This window comes from Heloderma suspectum, chromosome 3 (genome assembly GCF_057233095.1).
Source record: "Heloderma suspectum isolate Gila_16-S chromosome 3, 16-S_ref, whole genome shotgun sequence".
In the NCBI taxonomy this organism is placed as follows: domain Eukaryota; kingdom Metazoa; phylum Chordata; class Lepidosauria; order Squamata; family Helodermatidae; genus Heloderma; species Heloderma suspectum.
Genome location: NC_139460.1, coordinates 5,962,497 through 5,985,499, shown reverse-complemented (window position 1 = coordinate 5,985,499; position 23,003 = coordinate 5,962,497). Strand labels below are relative to the sequence as shown.

At 47.6% G+C, this 23,003-nt stretch overlaps 1 protein-coding gene across 1 annotated transcript in view; it reads right to left on the bottom strand.

Annotated features, from left to right (window-relative positions):
* FAM168A (family with sequence similarity 168 member A) overlaps positions 1 to 5,049 on the bottom strand; it is a 281,858-nt gene extending 276,809 nt beyond the window's left edge. The window contains exon 1 of the mRNA XM_084842397.1: positions 4,690 to 5,049. The gene's annotated coding sequence lies outside the window, so the exon portion shown is untranslated. The remainder of the gene's footprint in view (positions 1 to 4,689) is intronic.
* Between the last annotated feature and the right edge of the window lie 17,954 nt (positions 5,050 to 23,003).

Here is a 23,003-nt window from a genome sequence, read left to right as displayed (position 1 = left end):
TTGTTCATTTTGGAGGGGGACAAACTAACACAAAGTTCTTAAGTAAGCTGATAAAGCTCATTTACATTCAGAAAAATGGTATGCAAGCATACCGGGCCAGTTCACATATAACAACAGCCCATGATTTAAATAACTCATGGGCTGTTGTGGACAAGCAGGGAGAGTGAGAGTGCTACCCCTCATACACCTGCCACTTCTGCTTTTACTCAACAACCTATGATCAACTCCTTCGTAGGTTGCTAGCCATGATGTGCGAACCCGGAGTGCTGGGTTGTTTAGGGATTAAACATGGCTTAACTACCAGGTTATTTAGCCCCTGAACAACCCAGCGCTCCAGGTTTACACATCACATTCAACAACCTACAAATGAGCCAACCATAGGTTATTGATTAAAAGCGGAAGTGGCCGGTGCACTGCAGACAGCACGCCTGCTCTGCTGCTCGTGCATGACAGCCCATGGGTTGTTTAAACTGTGGGCTGTTGTTACATGCAAACTAGGTAAAAAGTAATTTTATTATGAATCAGTAACTGAAATACATGTTTTATTCGTTAATATGTATAATTCATTAAGGGCGCAATCCTATGCATGTTTAGATAGAAAAAAAGTCCTATAACTCCCAGCAGTCCCCAGCCAGCACTGTTGGCTAGGGAATACTAGGAGCTGTAGGACTTTTTTAATGACTAAACATGCATAGGATCATACCTTAGGTCAGGCAGATCTTGCACAAAGGGCCACAACTAGAAAATTTAAAAGGGCAAGGTTTGCTTTAGTGGCAGAGTGGTTTTTGGTCCTCAGATTGTATCCTGTCTCTCATTTTACTCCCCTCTACCTAGACTGTGCTCTAATCAGCAGCCACTTTACAGTTAACATTTCATCAAATAACATTGTTGATTCAATCAAGCCCAGCAAAATGTTTTCCCCAAAATGCTTCCATCATCTGCATTCCTTGAAAAATGCCCAGCCTTTCTCCATCACAACGTCTCAGCAAGGATTCTCTGCTGCATCCGAAATCATATTTTGATTAAAACATAAAGGGAACCAATTGCCTTTTCCTCTCTTTGGTTAACACAACATGTCTTTGTCTGAAGGGAGGGAGAGAAAAGAGGAAAAACTCAACCTGCTAATTTTTCCACATTTGACAGTTTTCAGCACAAACTGAATTCCTTCTGGATGAAATTCAATCAACAGGAAATACAAGCTATAACCTGAACACTTATCACCAAACAGGGCAAGGAAGAGGGAAAAAAACCCAGCTAGAGCAGAAACAAAAAACACATTTCAACAATGAACAATTATTGTATCGCCATATTTCATGACTCCTCTCTGTTTGCATAGAAGAATACAGGACTACTTTCACCCTGACACTATTAATCCACAATATAATGATCAACTTAATTGCCCTTATTATTGCAGTCCCAATAAATGAACTCTTAAAGCAATCTTTTTCAATAGGAAAAAATCCTTCATCCCCACTCCAATCTGCACTCATGATAGAAAATTAATGCAGCTGAACATTTCTCAGCACTGCAATATATCTGCTTTCAGGCCACAGATGTTACGTGATGACATCCTCAATCACATTAAATCCAAGTCATCTTAAAACCTGGGTTCCAACACAAGACAGACAGGGAGGAAACCACACAAGTTGCTCCTTCTCCACCACATAAAGTTACACAATACCAATCAATTTGTATCCACCCAGTACATGCAAGCACAGCAGATCTGGCTACATTTTAAGCAAACACCCTGACACTACTGTATTATATATGCCACGTTCCCTACCATCCAAAACACATTCAAAGCAGCTCACAGAACAAAAGGGGTATACTGCAGAACGGATGCACTCCGTACTTCCTCTAAAAAATAATCCTTCTATACAACCCCAAAGCTTCCCTATGCAAACTTCAGATGAGGCTGCAAAGTTTAATGATATTTGCCATCCAAAAACCACAGCGATCCTGAGCAAGTACTTGTGTGCTTAAAATTCTCCTTCTAGCACCCAAAGGAAGGGAGGAAAGGCAAAGTAATATCCACTGCCTTACCTTCTCCATGCTCTTGCAAGATGCAGTTCCTCTGTCTGTGTGCATAAGTTCCAGAGCATCTCATCACCAACTAGGCTGGTGTGACACCCCTAGAAGCCCTCCTCTCACCAACTTCCCCCATGCCAATACTGTGCATGGAACATGGCAGTTAAGATGTACTACGTTTTTGAAACAAAGATTGCAACAAAAGCTCAGTTTAGGAGCTGCTGCAATCCTATACACACTTACCTGGGTGTAAGTCCCATTGAACTCTTACAGACTTACTTCTGAGTAGGCATCTATAGAATTACACTGCAGCCCTCACATACCACCTCCACTACCCAACCAGCTGGCTTTGCACCATCTTTACACCCACCTTATTTTCACCCACTCCTATGTTTTGGCCCTTCTGAACTACCTTTGCCAGCTTCTTCATAAATGACACTCACTCTTTCTGAAATGCTCTTCCCAGCTATCTGGAGAGTCCCGACTGGGTGGGATATACATATATTTAATATACTAAAATATTCCACCCCATCTCCCTCCCACCAAGCATTCTTGCCACTTTTCATACTTGTCATCTGCCTCACAAGCAGCAATACCAGAAACCCCAAACTACACACTTTGCCTCTTGGCAATTCCATTAACAACTGCTTAATTAAGACAGTAAACACAGTGTACTCCTGCCACCACCATTTGTGACATCAGTGTTCATTCTCTCCCATATCAGTCCAGTAGTAGTAAACATTTATATGCCTTACCTTTCATGCCTATGCCAGTGCTACTATCAAGATTCCTTGTAACACCATGCAAGCATCCTCTCACCACCCCCTACGCCAGGTGTAGGCAACTTGGCGCCCTCCAGATATTTTGGACTACAACTGGCGATGGTGGCTGGGACTTATGGGAGTGGTCGTCCAAAATATCTGGAGGGCATCAGATTGCCTACCCCTGCCCTATACTATACAGACATCACCTTGAGGAGGCTTTTTCTTGAAAAGCAGTATAACAATATTTAAAACAAACTATCATCACTGCCATGCAGCTTGCAACATGTGCTTGACAACTCCAGCAACCAGCACCTGTGCCACTCCTTTCATGTTCCTACTCTGATTTTCAGTGCATCTCCACCCCAAGAAGTATGCTGCACCATCACCTGATGATTGCTGTTCCCCTGGGCCATATTCTACACCCCTAGAAAGATTCCCCAGGCCATTCTCATATGTTAACGCCCTATGCCAGGCCATTCTGTTCTATATCATCCACCTTAAAGCCCATAAGGGCAACCTATACCACTATCCTGTTTTTAATCAATAATGCCCAAGCAAGCATCCACAAACCATTGCAAATGCATATACAAGTAGCCCCCATCCCAAACTCAAGGTACGTGCCACCACCACATTGGTATTCAGTGCTCCGAAACTCTGCTATTCTCCTCTGCCCCCATGCCACTGCCAATCCTGACATCAGCACCCTGTGCCATCGCCATACGTGCCATGCCAATGTCCTTTACCATCATCCACCCTCTACCAATATCAATGCCTTGTCCATCCCATACCACCTGCTAAAGACAGAGCCCAGTGTTAAAGCCATCTTCCCAATGAAGTGTTGCCATTCTCTAAGATGGGTGCTCTATAACAAACCCATGGAAACTCCCCCTTCCCAGAAAACATATTCCCCAAACAATCACTGTATCCCCGCTATGCCAGACCATAAGCCTCCACTGAGGCCGACGTTCTTTTGCCATCTCACCTTTCACCCCGTTTTGGTAAAGACCTTTGGAGTGGGTAACCCAGCGCCCTCCGGATAGTTTGAACTACAGCTCCCGCCAGCCTCACCCAGCACAGCCAACGTGAACTGCCCAGGGAGCTGTGGCTATGGGGCATTATAAAAACGTATTATTTTTATTATTATATTCAGCCACATCTGGAGGGTACCAAATTGCCTACCCTTCTCGTACATTGGATCCTCACAACAGCCCTGTGAGGCAGGCTAGGCCAAAGGTAGTGCCAGGCTCAAGGTCAGCCAGCGAGCTCCACGGCCGAAGGGCGACTTGAGCCGGGGCTCTCTGGTCGTGGCCCGACCACACGGGCTCTTCAAGCCCCACGCACCTCCCCAGCCCTCCACGCGCTCACGAGCCTCATTTCTGAGCTCCACAGCAGCGCACACCGCCCCGGGGGCAAATGAAGCCCCGGGGGGGCCCAGCGACTGCTGCCCCGTCCCCGCATGAGGTCAGCCGGCCCTCGCCATCGCTGCCCCGCAGCGCAGCATTCTTTTCTAAATCCTCGCTACAGCATCCTACGGGGTGCAGGTCACACACACGCCCCCCCCTCTCTCACGCGCACGCACGCGCAGCGCCCCGTGGCCAGGCGCCCTTTCCCGCCGCCGCTGCCCCGCATTAGGAAGCCCCCGGCTTCAACACGCGGGCGCGCGGAGCGCCGAGGCCCCCCCGCCCCGGGGCCCCCGGCCGCGTCGCCCCCGCCCCCGCGCACACCGTCCACGCTGCCCAACGCTGCGCGCCCCCTCCCCCCGCAAACGCCCCCTGCGAACCCCGCCCCACAGACGCGCAGAGCGCAGCCCTCGGCCGCGGCGGCCCCGCAGCCCGCCCTGCCCCTGGCGGCGAGGGCGAGGGCGAGGGCGCGGCGGCGGCGGGGGCCTCGCTCCCACCTGCGGGTCTCGGCGGCGGCTCGGGCTGTCCTCGGCGCTCCGCCGTCCCGCGGCTGCAGCCTCCCGTCGGTCGCTCGCACAGCCCCCCGCAGCCGCGGCCAGTGGGGGCGGGAACAGGCCGCTGAGGGAAGCGGCGGCGCGGCGGCGGCGGGAGGGAGGGAGGAGAGACCCGGCGCGTAGTGAGCGCGCGCGTGCACGAGGGAGGGAGGGAGGCCGCGCCGCGCCGGAGCCCGGCCGAGGCGCAGGAGGGGAGCGCGCCGCCGCCGCCGCCCTCAGCCAGCAGCAGGGCGAGCCGCTAGAGCGCCTGCGCCGGGACTGCCGCCCCCAGCGCGGCGCCGGGCTACGCCGCGGCCGACGCGGCCCCGCCGCTGGGCACCCTGGGGGCCGTAGTCACGGCGGCCTCCCTGCGGCTGGACGAGGGAAGCGTCTCGGCGGGGCGCGCCGGGAGTTGTAGTAGGCGCGCCGCCGCCCTGCCTGCGCGGGCGCGAAGCCAGGGCGGCCGGAGCGCCTCGGACGGCCGAGGGACGCCGGCGTGTCTCGCCGCACGGGCGGGGCCGCGAGGCCGGGGCGGGGCCGCGAACCCGCTCGGACGGCCCTCGCTCGCGCCGGCGGGCGGCAGGGGCGCCGGCGGCCTCCCCCGCGGGCTGCGGGCGATGGCGGCGCTTCGCGGCCCGCCGCCGCCTCGCAGCGCCCGGCCGGACGCCGAGAGCTCGGGCGGCGACCCGCGGCGCCCGCCGCGGAAGGCGCGCCGCCTCCGGACCTCGACACGCAGCAACCGCGCCTCGCCTCCCTTCCCCAGCCCGGCGCCCTCCAGGCGCGTTGGGCTGCCCCCCATCGTCCACAGCCACCTGGGAGCCGTGGCTCAGCGCAGCCGGAGGGCGCCGGGCTGGGGAGGCGCAGCTTGATGGGAGATGTAGTTGTCCTGGAAGGTCCGCTTGGCATCCCGGGAGCCGCAGGGGCCCCCCTTCCTGCAAGCGAGCTCTTTTTTCAGTGCGCTGGGACGTGCGGCCCCATCCGCGCCTGTGCGCCTCGGCCCGGGCCGGGCTGCAGCGCGTTGCGGCGCTAGGAGAAAGCAGGGCGCGCAAGCCCAGATGGCGGATTCCGGAGGAGCCGCCGTGTTACAGCTCTTGCAGCGAAAAAGAAAAGCGCTACGGCACCTTCAAGACGGACGGATTAAATGTGGCGTGAGCTTTTGCGGACTAGAATCTACTTCCGCAGATGCAGTAAGCCAGCCTTCCCCAACCTGGTGCCTTCCAGATGTGTCGGACTACAGCTCCCAGCATCTCCAGGCAGGGGTGCTGGGGGTTGTAGTCCGACACATCTGGAGGGCACCAAGCTGGGGAAGGCTGCATTAAGTGCTACCCTCAGTTGGCCGAGAGGAGGAACTGTCAGCATGGATTTTGCAGCAAAAGACGAGAGAATTTTCTAGCACCTTAAAGACAAACCAAGGTAGACACATACACGCATGGGTACAGAGGAAAGTTGTAAACTGTGTAAACCGTTACATATCACCTATTTAATTCGGAATCTTTCTACGCCAACTTTTAAAGAGGCCTCACAAAACAGTTCCCATCAAAGTCAATTAAAACAACCACCGCCAGTAAAATAAAATACAGCAAAATAATGGAAAACAGAACTGCAGTTTGGGCAGGGGGAGAACAGAAGCCGGATAAATTCAATCAGAACTAAAACACAATTTTTAAAAGCCTAGGCAAAGGAAAAGTGGGGGCTGGTGGCTCCGATGCCGGGGGGGGGGAACCTGCTCCGCTCCTTGGATATCTCCTTTAGGGTTCTGACTGAAACCTGGAGCGGATACACAGCCCCACTGACGCCCGCGGCGCCAGCCTCCCCTGGATTAGCCTAGTACCGGCAGAGCAGCAGAGTTGGTGCCAGGCAAGCGGCCTTGGGGAGATCATTCCAAAGAGAGGGTGCCACAAAAGAGCCGCCCCACCCCCATCTCCGACAGCAGGAGGACCTGCAGTACGGCCTCCAGTGGGGCTTTTCATTGCAGGCAGGAGGCAGTCCTGCGGACATTTCTGCCCCCCCCCCCATACAGAACCTGCCAACTCAGTACAATGTGTCATACATTTGACAAATTAGGTTCTAGCCCAGGAGCGGGGAATGCCTTTTAGCCCAAGGGCCAAGTTCAGTTTTGGAAAAACTCAGGGGGGGCACATTCCTGAGTGGGTGGGGCTGAGGATAAGGGGTGGGGCCAAAGGCAATGCAGGTGGAGCTAACACCAAAAATACCAACATATCTTTGCTTAAATCTCTCATCGCCAGTCACTGAGCCTCAGGAGAAGAGGCAGTTCAACGCTTTAGCCAAGTTGTCTCTAGATCCTGGCTTCCCCAACCTGGTGCTCTCCAGACGTGGTGGAACACAACTCCCATCATCCCCAGCCATCATGGCCACTGACCATGGATGGAGATGATGGGAGTTGTGTTCCAACACATCTGGAGAGCACCAGGTTGGGGAAGGTATACTGCCTCTGAACATGGTAGTTCTATTTAGCTATCATGTCTAATACCAATTTTTCTGCCTCTGTCATAATACTAGAACTTGGGGTCCTCCCATGAAACTGATTGGTGGAAGATTCAGGACAGATTAAAGGAAGTACTCCTTCACATCGTTAAAACTATGGAATTCGCTACCACAACATGTAGTGATGGCCACCAATTTGGATGGCTTTAAAAGGGGGTTGGACAAATTCCTGGAGGAGAAGGCTATCAATGGCTACTAGTCTTGATGGCTCTGTGCTACCTCCAGTACAAGAGGCAGTGAGCCTGTGTACACCGGCTGCTGGGGAACATTGGTGGGAGGGTGCTCTTGCACTCGTGTCCTGCTTGTGAGTCCCTGGTTGACAGCTGGTTGGCCACTGTGTGAACGGAATGCTGGACTAGATGGACCCTTGGTCTGATCCAGCAGGGCTCTTCTGATGTTAACTGTACACAGTATTCCAAGTTTGGTCACATGCCATAGATTTGTGTGTAAACGTTATGATATTGGCAATCATATTTTCAATTCCTTAATGTTCCCTAAGTGTGGAATTCGCCCTTTTCATAGCTGCTACATACTGAACTGATGTTTTCATTGAGCTATCTACTATGACCCTAAGATCCCAATGTTTGGAAAAACGAACGATCTCCTCTGATGAAGCAATGAATCCTGAAATGTTTATCCAATTCTTCCAATTAATAAAATTGTTATTGGCAGCTCCCTTCAAAAGAAAATCAAAATATAAACCATGCACCTATTTTTCTGACATTGGGCAGGTGTAATCCCCTTCTAGAGGGCTACTATGCCTGAAATTATCATCCAGTTCTGACCAAGAGAAAAAAGTTGCAATTTTTTTAAAAAAAATTCCAATAGTAGAAGCATAAAGACTCATTTTTACAAACCTTGATTCAGGTTTGGCGCTGAGCTTAAATGGTCTGACTACAAATTGGCCCGAGCAGAAGTGGGATGTTTTCCAAAATGCTGAATCAGAGTCTGAGTTGAAGTGGGGTGTGGGGTCAGTGCATACTTCTTATGTATGTATGTAATCTATACACACACACAAGCACACCGCATGCACACACCACACACATATATATTAGAGGTGCACTTAGACTCAGATATTTATATATATATATATATATATATATATATATATATGCAAATTTGTGTTATGGGCCTGTGCTCCGGATCTTTTAAGAACCTAGCAATGCCCCTGCCAAGGACCCCTCTCTTCAGCCCAGCCTAGTGAGAAATAAAAAGAAAGATACTTTGGATTTCCTTTCCCCAAAACTTGTGAAAATCCTAAAAACACAAATGGTAATTTTGTAACTGTGTGGTCCTTTGCATAAAGAAGAATTTAGTGAGAATTCCTTTTTAAAATAATGTAGTCAAATGTCAAAATATAAACAGTTTATTTGGGGGTGGGGTGAGGGGGAAAGGCCACAATCTCTCTCTTTCTCTCGCACACGCACAGAGTTCCAAATAAAATAAAAAATCAATCTAACTTGGCTAGTTACAGTTTACCTACTTGGGTAGAATCTTGAATTCCTGAGCATATGCAGAATTCATTGCAGAGAGAATGGCCTGAGAGAGAGTATCTTGGCCTCCAGTTAAATGGTATATAGAAGGCCCTCTAGAAGTGAGCTAACTCTTGCTTTTATGGGAATTTAAAGGTAAAGTTGTCCCCGTGTCCGACTCTAGGGTGTGGTGCTCCTCTCCATTTCTAAGCCGAAGAGACAGCGCTGTCCGAAGATGCTTCCGTGGTAATGTGGCCGCCATGACTGAACACCGAGGAGCACGGAACGCTGTTACCTTTCCCACCGAAGCGGTACCTATTTATCTACTTGCAATTTCTTGCTTTCGAACTGCTAGGTTGGCAGAAGCTGGGACTGAAGATGGGAGCTCACTCCGTCATGCAGCACTCGGGTCTCAAACTGCTGTCCTGCCAACCTTTCCGGTCTGTAGTTCAGCATCTTAACCACTAAGCCACCGCGGCCCCTTTATGGGAATAGGAGGACAGTAAAAGCCGGTACCTTCTCAGAGATTGATTATTGTTTTGTCCATTTCTAATATCAGTGGTCCCCTTCATGGATCACTGCCTTGTTGTGGCGAAGGGGCTTGCGTAACTCAGTGAAGCCATAAGCTATGCCGTGCAGGGCCACCCAAGACGGACAGGTCATGGCAGAGAGTTCTGACAAAATGTGGACACTGGAGAAGGAAGTGGCAACCCACTCCAGTATTCTTGCCAAGAAAACCCCATGGAACATATCACAAGGCTAAAAGAGGTGACGCAGGAAGATGAGCCCCTCAGGTCAGAAGGTGTCCAATATACTACTGAGGAAGAGCAAAGGGAATTTCCAAGTAGCGCCAGAAAGAGTGAAGCGGCTGGGCCAAAGCCGAAAGGACACTCAGCTGTGGATGTGTCTGGTGGTGAAAAGAAAGTCTGATGCTGTAAAGAACAATATTGTTTAGGAACCTGGAATGTAAGATCAATGAATCAAGGTAAGCTGGAGGTGGTGAAACATGAGATGGCAAGACTGAACATCGACATCTTGGGAATCAGCGAACTAAAATGGACAAGCATGGGCGAATTTAATTCAGGTGACCATTGTATCTACTACTGTGGGCAAGAATCCCTTAGAAGAAATGGAGTAGCACTCATAGTCAACAAAAGGGTGGGAAAAGCAGTACTGGGGTACAATCTCAAAAATGATAGAATGATCTCAGTACAAATCCAAGGCAAACCATTCAACATCTCAGTAATTCAAGTCTATGCCCCAACCACTGATGCCAAAGAAGGTGAGGTTGATCGGTTCTATGAAGACCTACAACACCTTCTAGAAATAACACCAAAAAAAGATGTCCTCTTCATCATAGGGGATTGGAACGCTAAAGTAGGAAGTCAAGAAATCACCAGGATAACAGGCAAGCATGGCCTTGGTGTACAAAATGAAGCAGGACAAAGGCTAATCGAGTTTTGCCAAGAGAACACACTGATCATAACAAACACTCTTTTCCAACAGCACAAGAGGCGACTCTACACATGGACATCACCAGATGGTCAATATCGAAATCAGACTGATTATGTCCTTTGCAGCCAAAGATGGAGAAGCTCTATACAGTCAGTCAAAAGACCTGGAGCTGACTGTGGCTCAGATCATGAGCTGCTTGTTGCAACATCCCGGCTTAAATTAAAGAACGTAGGGAAAACCACTAAACCATTCAGGTATGACCTAAATCATATCCCTGATGAATATACAGTGGAGGTGAGGAATAGATTTCAGGGATTAGACCTGATAGACAGAGTGCCTGAGGAACTCTGGATGGAGGTCCGTAACATTGTTCAGGAGGCAGCAACTAAATCCCTCCCAAAGAAAAAGAAATGCAAGAAAGCCAATTGGCTGTCTGATGAGGCTTTACAAGTAGCTGAGGAAAGAAGGGAAGCGAAAAGCAAGGGAGAAAGGGGAAGATATAGCCAACTGAATGCAGAGTTCCAGAGAATAGCAAGGAGAGACAAGAAGACCTTCTTAAATGAACAATGCAAAGAAATCAAGGAAAATAATAGAATGGGAAAGACTAGAGATCTCTTCAAGAAAATCGGAGATCTCAAGGGAATATTTTGTGCAAAGACGGGCATGATAAAGGACAAAGAAGGCAGGGACCTAACAGAAGCAGATGAGATTAAGCAGAGGTGGAAAGAATACACAGAAGAACTATACAGGAAAATCTTAATGTCCCTGATAGCCATGATAGTGCAGTCACTGAACTTGAACCATACATCCTCGAGAGTGAAGTCAAGTGGGCCTTAGGAAGCATTACTAACAACAAAGCTAGCGGAGATGACAGTATTCCAGCTGAGCTATTTAAAATCCTGAAAGATGATGCTGTTAAAGTGCTGCATTCAATATGCCAACAAATTTGGAACACTCAACAATGGCCGCAAGACTGGAAAAGGTCAGTTTACATTCCAATTCCAAAGAAGGGCAATGCCAAAGAGTGTTCAAACTACCGCACAATTGCGCTCATTTCACATGCCAGCAAGGTGATGCTCAAAATCCTACAAGCTAGGCTTCAGCAGTATGTGAACCGAGAACTACCGGAAGTACAAGCGGGGTTTCAAAGAGGCAGACGAACTAGAGATCAAATCACCAACATTCGCTGCATCATGGAGAAAGCAAGAGAATTCCAGAAAAACATCTTTCTGCTTCATTGACTACGCAAAAGCCTTTGATTGTGTGGATCACAACAAACTCTGGCAAATTCTGAAAGAGATGGGAGTACCAGACCACCTTACCTGTCTCCTGAGAAACCTGTACGAGGGTCAAGAAGCAACAGTAAGAACCGGACATGGAACAACCGAGTGGTTCAAAATTGGGAAAGGAGTACGACAAGGCTGTACATTGTCGCCCTGCTTATTTAATTTATATGCAGAGTACATCATGAGAAACGCCAGGTTGGATGAATCACAGGTCGGAATTAAGATTGCTGGGAGAATTATCAACAACCTCAGATTCGCTGACGATACCACCCTAATGGCAGAAAGCAAAGAGGATCTAAAGAGCCTCTTGCTGAGGGTGAAAGTGGAGAGTGCAAAAGCTGGCTTGAAACTCAACATTAAAAAAACGAAGATCATGGCATCTGGCCCCATCACTTCCTGGCATATAGAAGGGGAAGAAATGGAAGCCGTGACAGATTTTATTTTCTTGGGCTCCAAGATCACCGCAGACGGTGACTGTAGCCATGAAATTAAAAGACGCTTGCTCCTTGGGAGGAAAGCTATGGCAAACCTAGACAGCATAGTAAGGAGCAGAGACATCACCTTGCCGACAAAGATTCGTATAATCAAAGCTATGGTTTTCCCAGTAGCAACAGATGGCTGTGAGAGCTGGACTATAAGGAAGGCTGAGCGCCGAAGAATCGATGCTTTCGAACTGTGGTGCTGGAGAAGACTCGTACGAGTCCCCTGGACTGCAAGGAGGTCAAATCAGTCCATCCTAAAGGAAATCAACCCTGACTGCTCATTGGAAGGAGAGATAGTGAAGGTGAAGCTCAAATATTTTGGCCACCTAATGCGAAGAGAAAAATCCCTGGAAAAGACCCTGATGCTGGGAAAGACTGAAGGCAAAAGGAGAAGGGGACAGCAGAGGATGAGATGGCTAAATAGCATCACTGATGCAATGAATATGGACTTGAGCACACTCCGGGAGAGAGCGCAGGACAGGAAGGCCTGGCGTGCTATGGTCCATGGGGTCACGAAGAGTCGGACACGACTGAACGACTGAACAACAACAACAATATCAGTGGTCTTGCCAGCAAATTAGAAGGTTACTGGCTAAACCCACCTTTCTAAGGACTTTAAATTTACATCTCAAAATACTGAGCCAGTTTGAACCACCTGGTTTAGTCCTAAAATGAGCTTAAGCTTTTGGATGCATATTGAGAAAGAAAGAGATGAGATAAGCCCCAGGCATCCCAACATGGTGCCAACTTACCAGACATTCTGGGAGGCAATGTTGAACTACATCAGAATACAGGGGTTTGTGTCACAGGCCCATTTAATAATGTGCATCCTTGTAACTCAAATGTTGTGCAGAAGCTTTCTTCAACACTGGTGATAGCCTCTTCCCCCTCACTGGAGGGCAGCAGGCTAGCACAGAGGGCACAAGGCAGGCTGTGTAGCACACAGCACTCTCCTCCAACATCTTGCTGCCACCTCCAACTATCTGCCATCTGAGGCAACTGCTTTACTCTGCCTAATGCTAGGGCCAGTAGTGTTTATTCTGTCAGAACCAGGGAGAAACATCATATTTCAAAGTCAACAAGCCTGTTTTATCAGCTTTTATCTCCATCAGGAGACGGTCTTTGGAAAGCGGATGTGTTTTAATTTCCAGAGGGGTAGCCATATTACTCTGTTGCAGTAAAAATGGCAGTGGGTGTTACGGCACATTAAAGACAAACAAATGTATTCTGGCATAAATTATTCTATCATTTAAGATGGTTCAGAAGCTGCAGCTTGTGCAAAATGCGGCAACTGGATTGATAACAAGGACAAGAAGGTCAGAACATACAACACCGCTTCTGCTCCGCTTGCACTGGCTGCCTGTATGTTTCCAAGCCTGATTCAAGGTGCTGGTTTTGACCTATAAAGCTTTACACGACCCAGGACCGCAGTACCTGATGGAGCACCTCTCCCAGCATGAACTCCCTGTACACTACAGTCATCATCTAAGGTCCTCTTCCAGGTGCCTCCTCTGAGGGAGGCTCAGAAGGTTGCAACAAGGGAGAGGGCCTTCCTGGTGGCAGCCCCCTGATTATGGAATGAACTTTCCAAGGAGGCTTGTCTGGCCTTAACACTGTTATCTTTTGGGCACCTTCCTCTACTCTCAGGCATTTGGCAGCACATTATAAGATTTTTAATCAGGTCATGGGGTTCCTTATTGTTGATTGTTAAAATTATTTGGAGATATAGAGTGTGTGTGTGTGTGTCTGCTCTCTGTTTATATGTCTGTATGTAAACTGTTTTTTATTATGTTTTTTGTTGTTTATTCGTTCAGTCACTTCTGACTCTTCGTGACTTCATGGACCAGCCCATGCCAGAGCTTCCTGTCGGCCGTCGCCACCCCCAGCTCCCCCAAGGTCGAGTCCATCACCTCCAGAATAACATCCATCCATCTTGCCCTTGGTCGTCCCCTCTTCCTTTTGCCTTCCACTTTCTCTAGCATCAGCATCTTCTCCAGGGTATCCTGTCTTCTCATTATGTGGCCAAAGTACTTCAGTTTTGCCTGTAATATCCTTCCCTCAAGTGAGCAGTCTGGCTTTATTTCCTGGAGTATGGACTGGTTTGATCTTCTTGCAGTACAAAGCACTCTCAGAATTTTCCTCCAACACCACAGTTTTATTTTAAAGGTTTTTAATCCCTGTTAACTGCCCAGAGAGCTTTGGCTATTGGGCCATACAGAAATGTAATAAATGAAATTAACTTAAATGAAATTATATTTTGTGGATGCTGTCCACTTCATCCAAACCCAAGCCACTACAAAATACTTTGCATTACAACAGGGATAGCTCACAACAATATATTGTTGCTGGGAAAATCCATATCCCCCCAGCTACTGTGAGGATTGCAGCTAAGCTCAGAGGGAACAGGGAAGTCGGAAGGGGGTAGCAGACGAGGTCAGCATCCCTGCTAATCAGAAAGTCCTGAGGCTTTGACGCTGTGAGCCCCGACTCCACTCAACCACTGTCCAGCATAGGGATTATTAATTATTATTAGCATTATCTCCTTTGTATGTCTGTGTTGCATCTTGCCCAATGGAGCGTGGGTGGATGGAAGGGGACAATTTAGACTGAAGGACTTTATCCTAACACAAATATTTACTACTAATAAATCAGATACCAGATAAAAATCAATCCCCCAGGGATGTTTTCTTTGGCAAAGGCATTGACTAAAGAACCAGAGTCATTTAAGTGCACCATGCTGTGGCTTGTAGCCTCTGAGAAAGTGGTGTGCTCCCTTTCTGGTGAATTTTTTATAAAGCAACAGGCATGAAATATTTAAATAAAGCCCTTTAGGAGTCATTCCTCGCTGAACAAAACAAGAACAAACTGAATTCAATATGGGTACAAACATCTGTTACTTGCACCTACTCCTCCAATGGAGCGGAGCAGGGAAGTTTGCCAATGGGAAGGAAGGAAGGATGGCGGGAGAGAGGGAGGGAGGAAATGCACATCCACAGAACAGTTTGAGCCATGAGAGGTTGCCATTAGCTATATGTTTATTTCATTTATTATTACATTTATATCCCACCTTTTTTCCTCCTGCAAGCAACCCAAGGCGGCTTACATGGCCTTCCTCCTTTCCATGTTATCCTCACAACAACCCTGTGAGGCAGGTTAGGCTGAGTAACAGTGACTGGCCCAAAGTCACCCAGTGAGTTTCATGGCTGAGTAGGGGACTAGAATCCGGATCTCCCGAGTCCCAGTCCAACAGTCTAACCGCTACACCACACTGGCTTTTTGTGTTCTGTGGCACATCGGTGTGAATTGGCTTACCAATAACATAGCTGCCATTCTCAACCAAACAAAATGGACTTTGCAAGAAACATGATGTCTATTAACAATATGGATGTAATTGTTGTTGTTAAGAATGATATAGCACCTTCACAGCATATAGAATCATAGAATAGTAGCGTTGGAAGGGACCTATAAGACCATCGAGTCCCTGGTACAATGCTTTAAACCAGAGATGTGGAACCCCTTGAATTTCTTTTTGGAGAAGCCTTCAGGGGCTGCACTCCAGTGGTGGGTGGGGCTGAAGACAAAAAGAGTGGGGCCCAAATATTAAAACTACCAACATGTTTTAGCTTAAGGGTACAATCCTATGCACGTTTAGACAGAAAAAAGTCCTACAATTCCCAGCATGTCCCAGCCAGCTGAGGCATGCTGGAGATTGTGGGACTTTTCTCTGCCTAAACATGCATAGGATTGCACCCTTAGGGCACAATCCTATCCAGATAGATGGCCACCTCCGAACTTGGAGGCGACCACCTATCCAGTGCAGGGCAGGAGAAGCACGGAGGGGATTGTTTTCTCCACGCCTCTCCTGTCCCGCATTTTCGGCTAGACAGCCGATTGCAGCTGTCTAGCCACGTGACGGCTGAGCGGGGGAGGAAGCTGCTGTATGACACATTGGATGTGTCATACAGACATTTCGGCCCTCCCCACCCCAGAACACCCCTCCAGACATGCCCCTTTTCAGACATTCCATGTTCCTCTTGCGAGCACAGACGAAGCTGTTCCACGCTGCATAGGAGGCAGCGCAGAAGCAGGGGGAGGTCGATTCTCCAGGAACCGACCTCAGAGTGCTGGCTCTGAGGTCAGTTCCTGGAAAACAAGATATCCTATGGCTGTGTAGCGGCCATAGGATTGCTCCCTCCAGCTCTTACTGCCAACCCTAAGCCTTAGGAGAGAGCCATTTCAACTTTTTAGAATGGGGAAAAACTGCAGAAAAACTGGAAGACCACAAAATGATCAGGGGGGAGAGAGTGGGCCAGGGGAAGGATCATGGCCTTCTGGGGGAAGTGTGCTCCATAGACCCAATTATGGTTGCTTCTTGCATGATTTCCAGTAGACCTGGGGTGGGGGGCTTTTCATCCCACCAAAATGCCTATGAATCACTGGTGCGTGCAACCAGTAATATAATAAAACCCCTAACTGGTTCATATGTAAATACTAAAAATCACATTTAAAACACACTCATTAAACACAATTATTTATTTATTTATTTATTTATGTATTTATTTATTTCATTTATATACCACCCCATAGCCAAAGCTCTCTGGGCAGTTTACAATAATTCATAAAAAATACACCAGCATTACAAAAAATACAACGTGATAAAACAATCTAAAAAAATTTAACACACAAAAATTGTTGTTGTTCAGTCATTCAGTCGTGTCCGATTCTTCGTGACCCATGGACCATAGCACGCCAGGCCTTCCTGTCCTGCGCTCTCTCCCGGAGTGTGCTCAAGTTCATATTCATTGCATCGGTGATACTATCTAGCCATCTCATCCTCTGTCGTCCCCTTCTCCTTTTGCCTTCGGTCTTTCCGAGCATCAGGGTCTTTTCCAGAGATTTTTCTCTTCACATTAGGTGGCCAAAATACTGGAGCTTCAGCTTCAGTCTCTGTCCTTCCAATGAGCACTCAGGGTTGATTTCCTTTAGGATGGACTGATTTGACCTCCTTGCAGTCCAGGGGACTCGTAAGAGTCTTCTCCAGTACCACAGTTGGAAAGCATCAATTCTTCGGCGCTCAGCCTTCCTTATAGTCCAGCTCTCACAGCCATACATTACTACTGGGAAAACCATAGCTTTGATTAGACGGACCTTTGTCGGCAAGGTGATGTCTCTGCTTCTTACTATGCTGTCTAGGTTTGCCATAGCTTTCCTCCCAAGGAGCAAGCGTCTTTTAATTTCATGGCTACAGTCACCATCTGCGGTGATCTTGGAGCCCAAGAAAATAAAATCTGTCACTGCTTCCATTTCTTCCCCTTCTATATGCCAGGAAGTGATGGGGCCACATGCCATGATCTTCATTTTTTTAATGTTGTGTTTCAAGCCAGCTTTTGCACTCTCCTCTTTCACCCTCAACAAGAGGCTCTTGAGATCCTCTTTGCTTTCTGCCATTAGGGTGGTATTGTCTGCATATCGGAGGTTGTTGATAATTCTCCCAGCAATCTTAATTCCGACCTGTGATTCATCCAACCCGGCGTTTCTCATGATGTACTCTGCATACAAGTTAAATAAGGAGGGTGACAATATGCAGCCTTGTCGTACTCCTTTCCCAATTTTGAACCACTCGGTTGTTCCATGTCTGGTTCTTACTGTTGCTTCTTGACCTTCGTACAGGTTTCTCAGGAGACAGGTAAGGTGGTCTGGTACTCCCATCACTTTAAGAATTTGCCAGAGTTTGTTGTGATCCACACAATCAAAGGCTTTTGCGTAGTCAATGAAGCAGAAATAGATGTTTTTCTGGAATTCTCTTGCTTTCTCCATGATCCAGCGAACATTGGCGATTTGATCTCTAGTTCCTCTGCCTATTCGAAACCCAGCTTGTACTTCCGGTAGTTCTTGGTTCGCATACTAGTGAAGCCTAGCTTGTAGGATTTTGAGCATCACCTTGCTGGCATGTGAAATGAGCGCAATTGTGCGGTACTTTGAACACTCTTTGGCGTTGCCCTTCTTTGGAATTGGAATGTAAACTGACCTTTTCCAGACTTGTGGCCATTGTTGGGTGTTCCAAATTTGTTGGCATTTTGAATGCAGCACTTTAACAACATCGTCTTTTAGGATTTTAAATAGCTCAGCTGGAAGACTGTCATCTCTGCTAGCTTTGTTGTTACTAATGCTTCCTAAGGCCCACTTGACTTCACTCTCGAGGATGTCCGGCTCAATTTCAGTGGCCGCACTATCATGGCTATCAGGGACTTTAAGATCTTTCCTGTATAGTTCTTCTGTGTATTCTTTCCACCTCTTCTTAATCTCATCTGCTTCTGTTAGGTGCCTGCCTTCTTTGTCCTTTATCTTGCCCGTCTTTGCACAAAACGTTCTCTTGAGATCTCCAATTTTCTTGAAGAGATCTCTAGTCTTTCCCATTCTGTTGTTTTCCTCGATTTCTTTGCATTGTTCATTGAAGAAGGCCTTCTTGTCTCTCCTTGCTATTCTCTGGAAATCTGCATTCAGTTGGATATATCTTCCCCTTTCTCCCCTGCTTTTCACTTCCCTTCTTTCGTGAGCTACTTGTAAAGCCTCATCAGACAGCCACTTTGCTTTCTTGCATTTCTTTTTCTTTCGGAGGGATTTCGTTGCTGCCTCCTGAACAATGTTACGGACCTCCGTCCATAGTTCCTCAGGCACTCTGTCTATCAGGTCTAATCCCTGAAATCTATTCCTCACCTCCACTGTATATTCATCAGGGATATGATTTAGGTCATACCTGAATGGTTTAGTGTTTTCCCTACATTCTTCAATTTAAGCTGAAATTTTGCAACAAGAAGCTCATGATCTGAGCCACAGTCAGCTCCAGGTCTTGTTTTGACTGACTGTATAGAGCTTCTCCATCTTTGGCTGCAAAGGACATAATCAATCTGATTTCGATATTGACCATCTGGTGATGTCCATGTGTAGAGTCGCCTCTTGTGCTGTTGGAAAAGAGTGTTTGCTATGATCAGCATGTTCTCCTTGCAAAACTCTATTAGCCTTTGTCCTGCTTCATTTTGTGCACCAAGGCCATGCCTGCCTGTTATCCCGGTGATTTCTTGACTTCCTACTTTAGCATTCCAATCCCCTATGATGAAGAGGACATCTTTTTTTGGTGTTATTTCTAGGAGGTGTTGTAGGTCTTCATAGAACTGATCAACCTCAGCTTCTTCGGCATCAGTGGTTGGGGCATCAAATTGAATTACTGTGATGTTGAATGGTTTGCCTTGGATTCGTACTGAGATCATTCTATCGTTTTTGAGATTGTACCCCAGTACTGCTTTTCCCACCCTTTTGTTGACTATGAGTGCTACTCCATTTCTTCTAAGGGATTCTTGCCCACAGTAGTAGATACAATGGTCACCTGAATTAAATTCGCCCATGCTTGTCCATTTTAGTTCGCTGATTCCCAAGATGTCGATGTTCAGTCTTGCCATCTCATGTTTGACCACCTCCAGCTTACCTTGATTCATTGATCTTACATTCCAGGTTCCTAAACAATATTGTTCTTTACAGCATCGGAGTTTCTTTTCACCACCAGACACATCCACAGCTGAGTGTCCTTTCGGCTTTGGCCCAGCCGCTTCACTCTTTCTGGCGCTACTTGGAAATACCCTCTGCTCTTCCCCAGTAGTATATTGGACACCTTCCGACCTGAGGGGCTCATCTTCCGGCGTCATCTCTTTTAGCCTTGTGATATGTTCCATGGGGTTTTCTTGGCAAGAATACTGGACTGGGTTGCCATTTCCTTCTCCAGTGGACCACATTTTGTCAGAACTCTCTGCCATGACCTGTCCGTCTTGGGTGGCCCTGCACGGCATAGCTTATGGTTTTACTGAGTTACGCAAGCCCCTTCGCCACAACAAGGCAGTGATCCATGAAGGGGACACAAAAATTAAAACAATATAAACAGTTAAAAACAAAGTAAACAATAGTTTCCCCTAATAGAGCTGTTATTAGATAGGTCTATTAATAGACAGCAGACAAAGATGTTCCATCAAATGCCTGGGAGTAGAGTGCGGTCTTTACCTTGCGCCGAAAAAATGACAGAATCGGCACCAGGCAGGCCTCATAGTCACCTGAGAAGGTCCTCTCCCGTGTTTCTACCTTCTGAGCCTCCTTTGCTCTAATACAATCATCTCTGTCATCTTATTTTTTTCTTAATCTTGATTTTGTTTTTTCCAGGACTGGGCACAGGTTTTCCCCTTCTCTGCTGTCTGGCAAAAACCAACATTACTCCATTTCCTGCAAAAGTCCCATAACAGGGAAACGGCCCACAACATATCTAGAGAGACAGTGAGAGGGAAAGAAACCCTCTTCCACATACTCTACTGCTGTCCCATTCCATAGTTACCTGAAGTTCACAGGGGAAACTAAGGTCATCCGACAGTGTCAGAGCTGAGCAAGGAGATCCAGTCCATGTAGAGAAGTCAGGCAACGTTGTGTTAGATAGGTAGAGTCCGGTCAAGGTAAGTGCCTCTTGTATAAAGGGCAGCTGCAACAGGACCATGGACAGCTCAGAGCAAGCTTTGCTGGCTGGAGCCCTCTCCTAGAAACATAGGAGGATATTGTCTCAGCAGTAAGCTAGAGCCAACTGAAGCCTTATGTAGGCAGCCACAATCTGTAGTGTGGTTAGCTCCACCCTCTCTGGAGAGTTAAAAGGCCCTGCAAGACCAGTCTGATCCTCATCTTCATCTGAGTCTTTCCCTATACCCTGAAAAGGCTGAGGGTTAGGAGACATGACAGGTGCTGCTGTCATAGGTATGGCTGCTGTAGGAAGAAAAGACAGACACCACACCATTCCGGACTGGAGTGAGAACGGCACAGGATCAGAGAAGAGCCATTCAGTGCATTCTCCCCCTTTTGCCTAAGAGGAAATTCATTGACTACACTAGCAACTGCTGCTGTGCTGCCCTCCCCAAAGCAATCAGAAGCAAAATTAGTGTAGCACTGAAGGCCAATTAGCCTGCAGTGTTAAATGTATCTTTGCCTTTAACATGCATATTCTTCAAAATGCAAAATGCATCAGCAGCAGGCTGTGAGGGTGATTAATGGGGCTGCAGCAGATGTGGAGGGGCAATTTCACCCTTCTCCCGGAAGATCAGACTGCTCTTCCAGGAGAAGAACTGTTGGTCTCTTATTCAGCCCCCTTCCCTGCCAGCCAGAAGACACGGCCTTGTCATCAGCCTCTGAGTCCTAATTTTGCAAGTTCACATTAGAGTCTCCCTTTGAAGTGTGCATTGTTGTTTTTGTTGGGAGCACAGAGGCCCCCGACCATCAGGCCTTTGCCCAGACTGTGCAAACAAGGAGGCCCCATTGGTGTGGACTGGCGCTTCCACGAGAATGATTAACATGAGGTTGCTATGATTCTACCATTGGTATCACTCCAAAGAGTGTTGCCATCTTCACGGAAGTTGCCATTGTGGTTGTGCACTGTGTCCATGTGACCAGCCAGATGGGCGATTAATAAATTTAATAATAATAATAATAATAATAATAATAATAATAATTCATGCAAATGGCAACACTGCGTTGAGTGCAGCTTAGCTGTATCCCTGACTGTGACCCTGCCTGCTCAAAAGGTGATCAGACGGGGATGGGGACAGGGCCACTCTGCTGTGTGAACAAAAGATGCAGAAATATGGGGGCAGAGGGCACACTTTCCTGAGATCCATGGTGGAAAAACTGACTAGCATAGGTAGGGTGGCCATGTGTCCTACAGTACAAAGGACAGTCCTCTATTTGAAGGGCTGTCCAGTCCAAGTCCGGTTTAAAGATAAAGGGCCCTAAGTAGGAGATCAGGCAAGGGCCTTGAAGACGCCCATCCACAGGGAGCAGCACCTGGACAGCAGACTGTGCAGCCAACCAAATCACCTGGTCAAGGTCTTCCCCACTGTGGTGAGATTTTAATTTTATTTCATTTTCATTTCATTTATTATATTTCTATACCACCCTGTAGCCAAAGCTGTCCGGGTAGTTCACAAAAGTATATTGTATTGTATATCTATTTAAATTATAGTAATTATTTCCTAATTTGCATGCATACATATAAATTAGCCACTGCACATTTTATACAAATCTGCACCCTCTTTTGTCCTTTTTTGGGGATGATGCATTTCCCCTTTCTTGGCAATGCACAAGTGGCCACTCGAAGCATAGGGAACAGAGCTGCCTTATACTGGCCCTCTTCGCACAATCACGGCAGGGGAAATAAGCCACCATGGCTTATTTCCCCATTGCACGTGCCGGTCGTGTGCTGCAGGGGATTTGCATAATTACCCTCTCCTGTGCAGCTTGTTGAGAGTGGCTTGTTGCTGTGGTTAACAAGCCACCCCAGAACCCTACAACACCCCATAGGTTCTGGGTGGGTTGTTAACCACGGCAACAAGCCACCCTCATGGGTCTGCACAACACTGCAAGTTGTGCCGGCGCGGGTAATTATGCTAATACCCCCAATACATGACTGGCACAAGCAGTGGGGGAAATAAGCCACAGTGATTTATTTTCCCCTGCTGTGATCATGTGAACCCAGTCATTGAATCAGACTATTGGCCCAGCTCCCTTAGTATTGTCTGTGACGACTGGCACCAGCTCTTCAGGGTTTCAGACTGGCGTCTTTCCCAGCCCTAGCAGAAGACACTGGGGATGGCACCTGGGACCCCTTCTTTGTGCAAAGCATGTGCAGTGCTATTATATGTACATACTCTTGGTATTTTTGGCTCTGTCCTGGTTTTTTTTTTGGGGGGGGGGGTCTGAGCATGCATCTCCCAATCAAGTTTTATTAAGTGGTAGGTTGCAAAGGCATATGAAGTCTCTTCATCTTCTTACCTTCTTTCCTGTGTTAATTGCCTCTAGAATAGATTTTGAGCTATTCCGACTGTGCTGTTGCTATCAGTACACTCTAATAAGCTGCAAAAATGACACCGACCTGTTAATAACGGGCTTGGAAAGGATTGCCTGCTCAAATATCCCTAAATATGCATCCAAATTTATTTAGAAGCTGTCCTCAATTGAGCATTTACATATACCAGAAATGATCATGCCCTTGTTGCAAACAA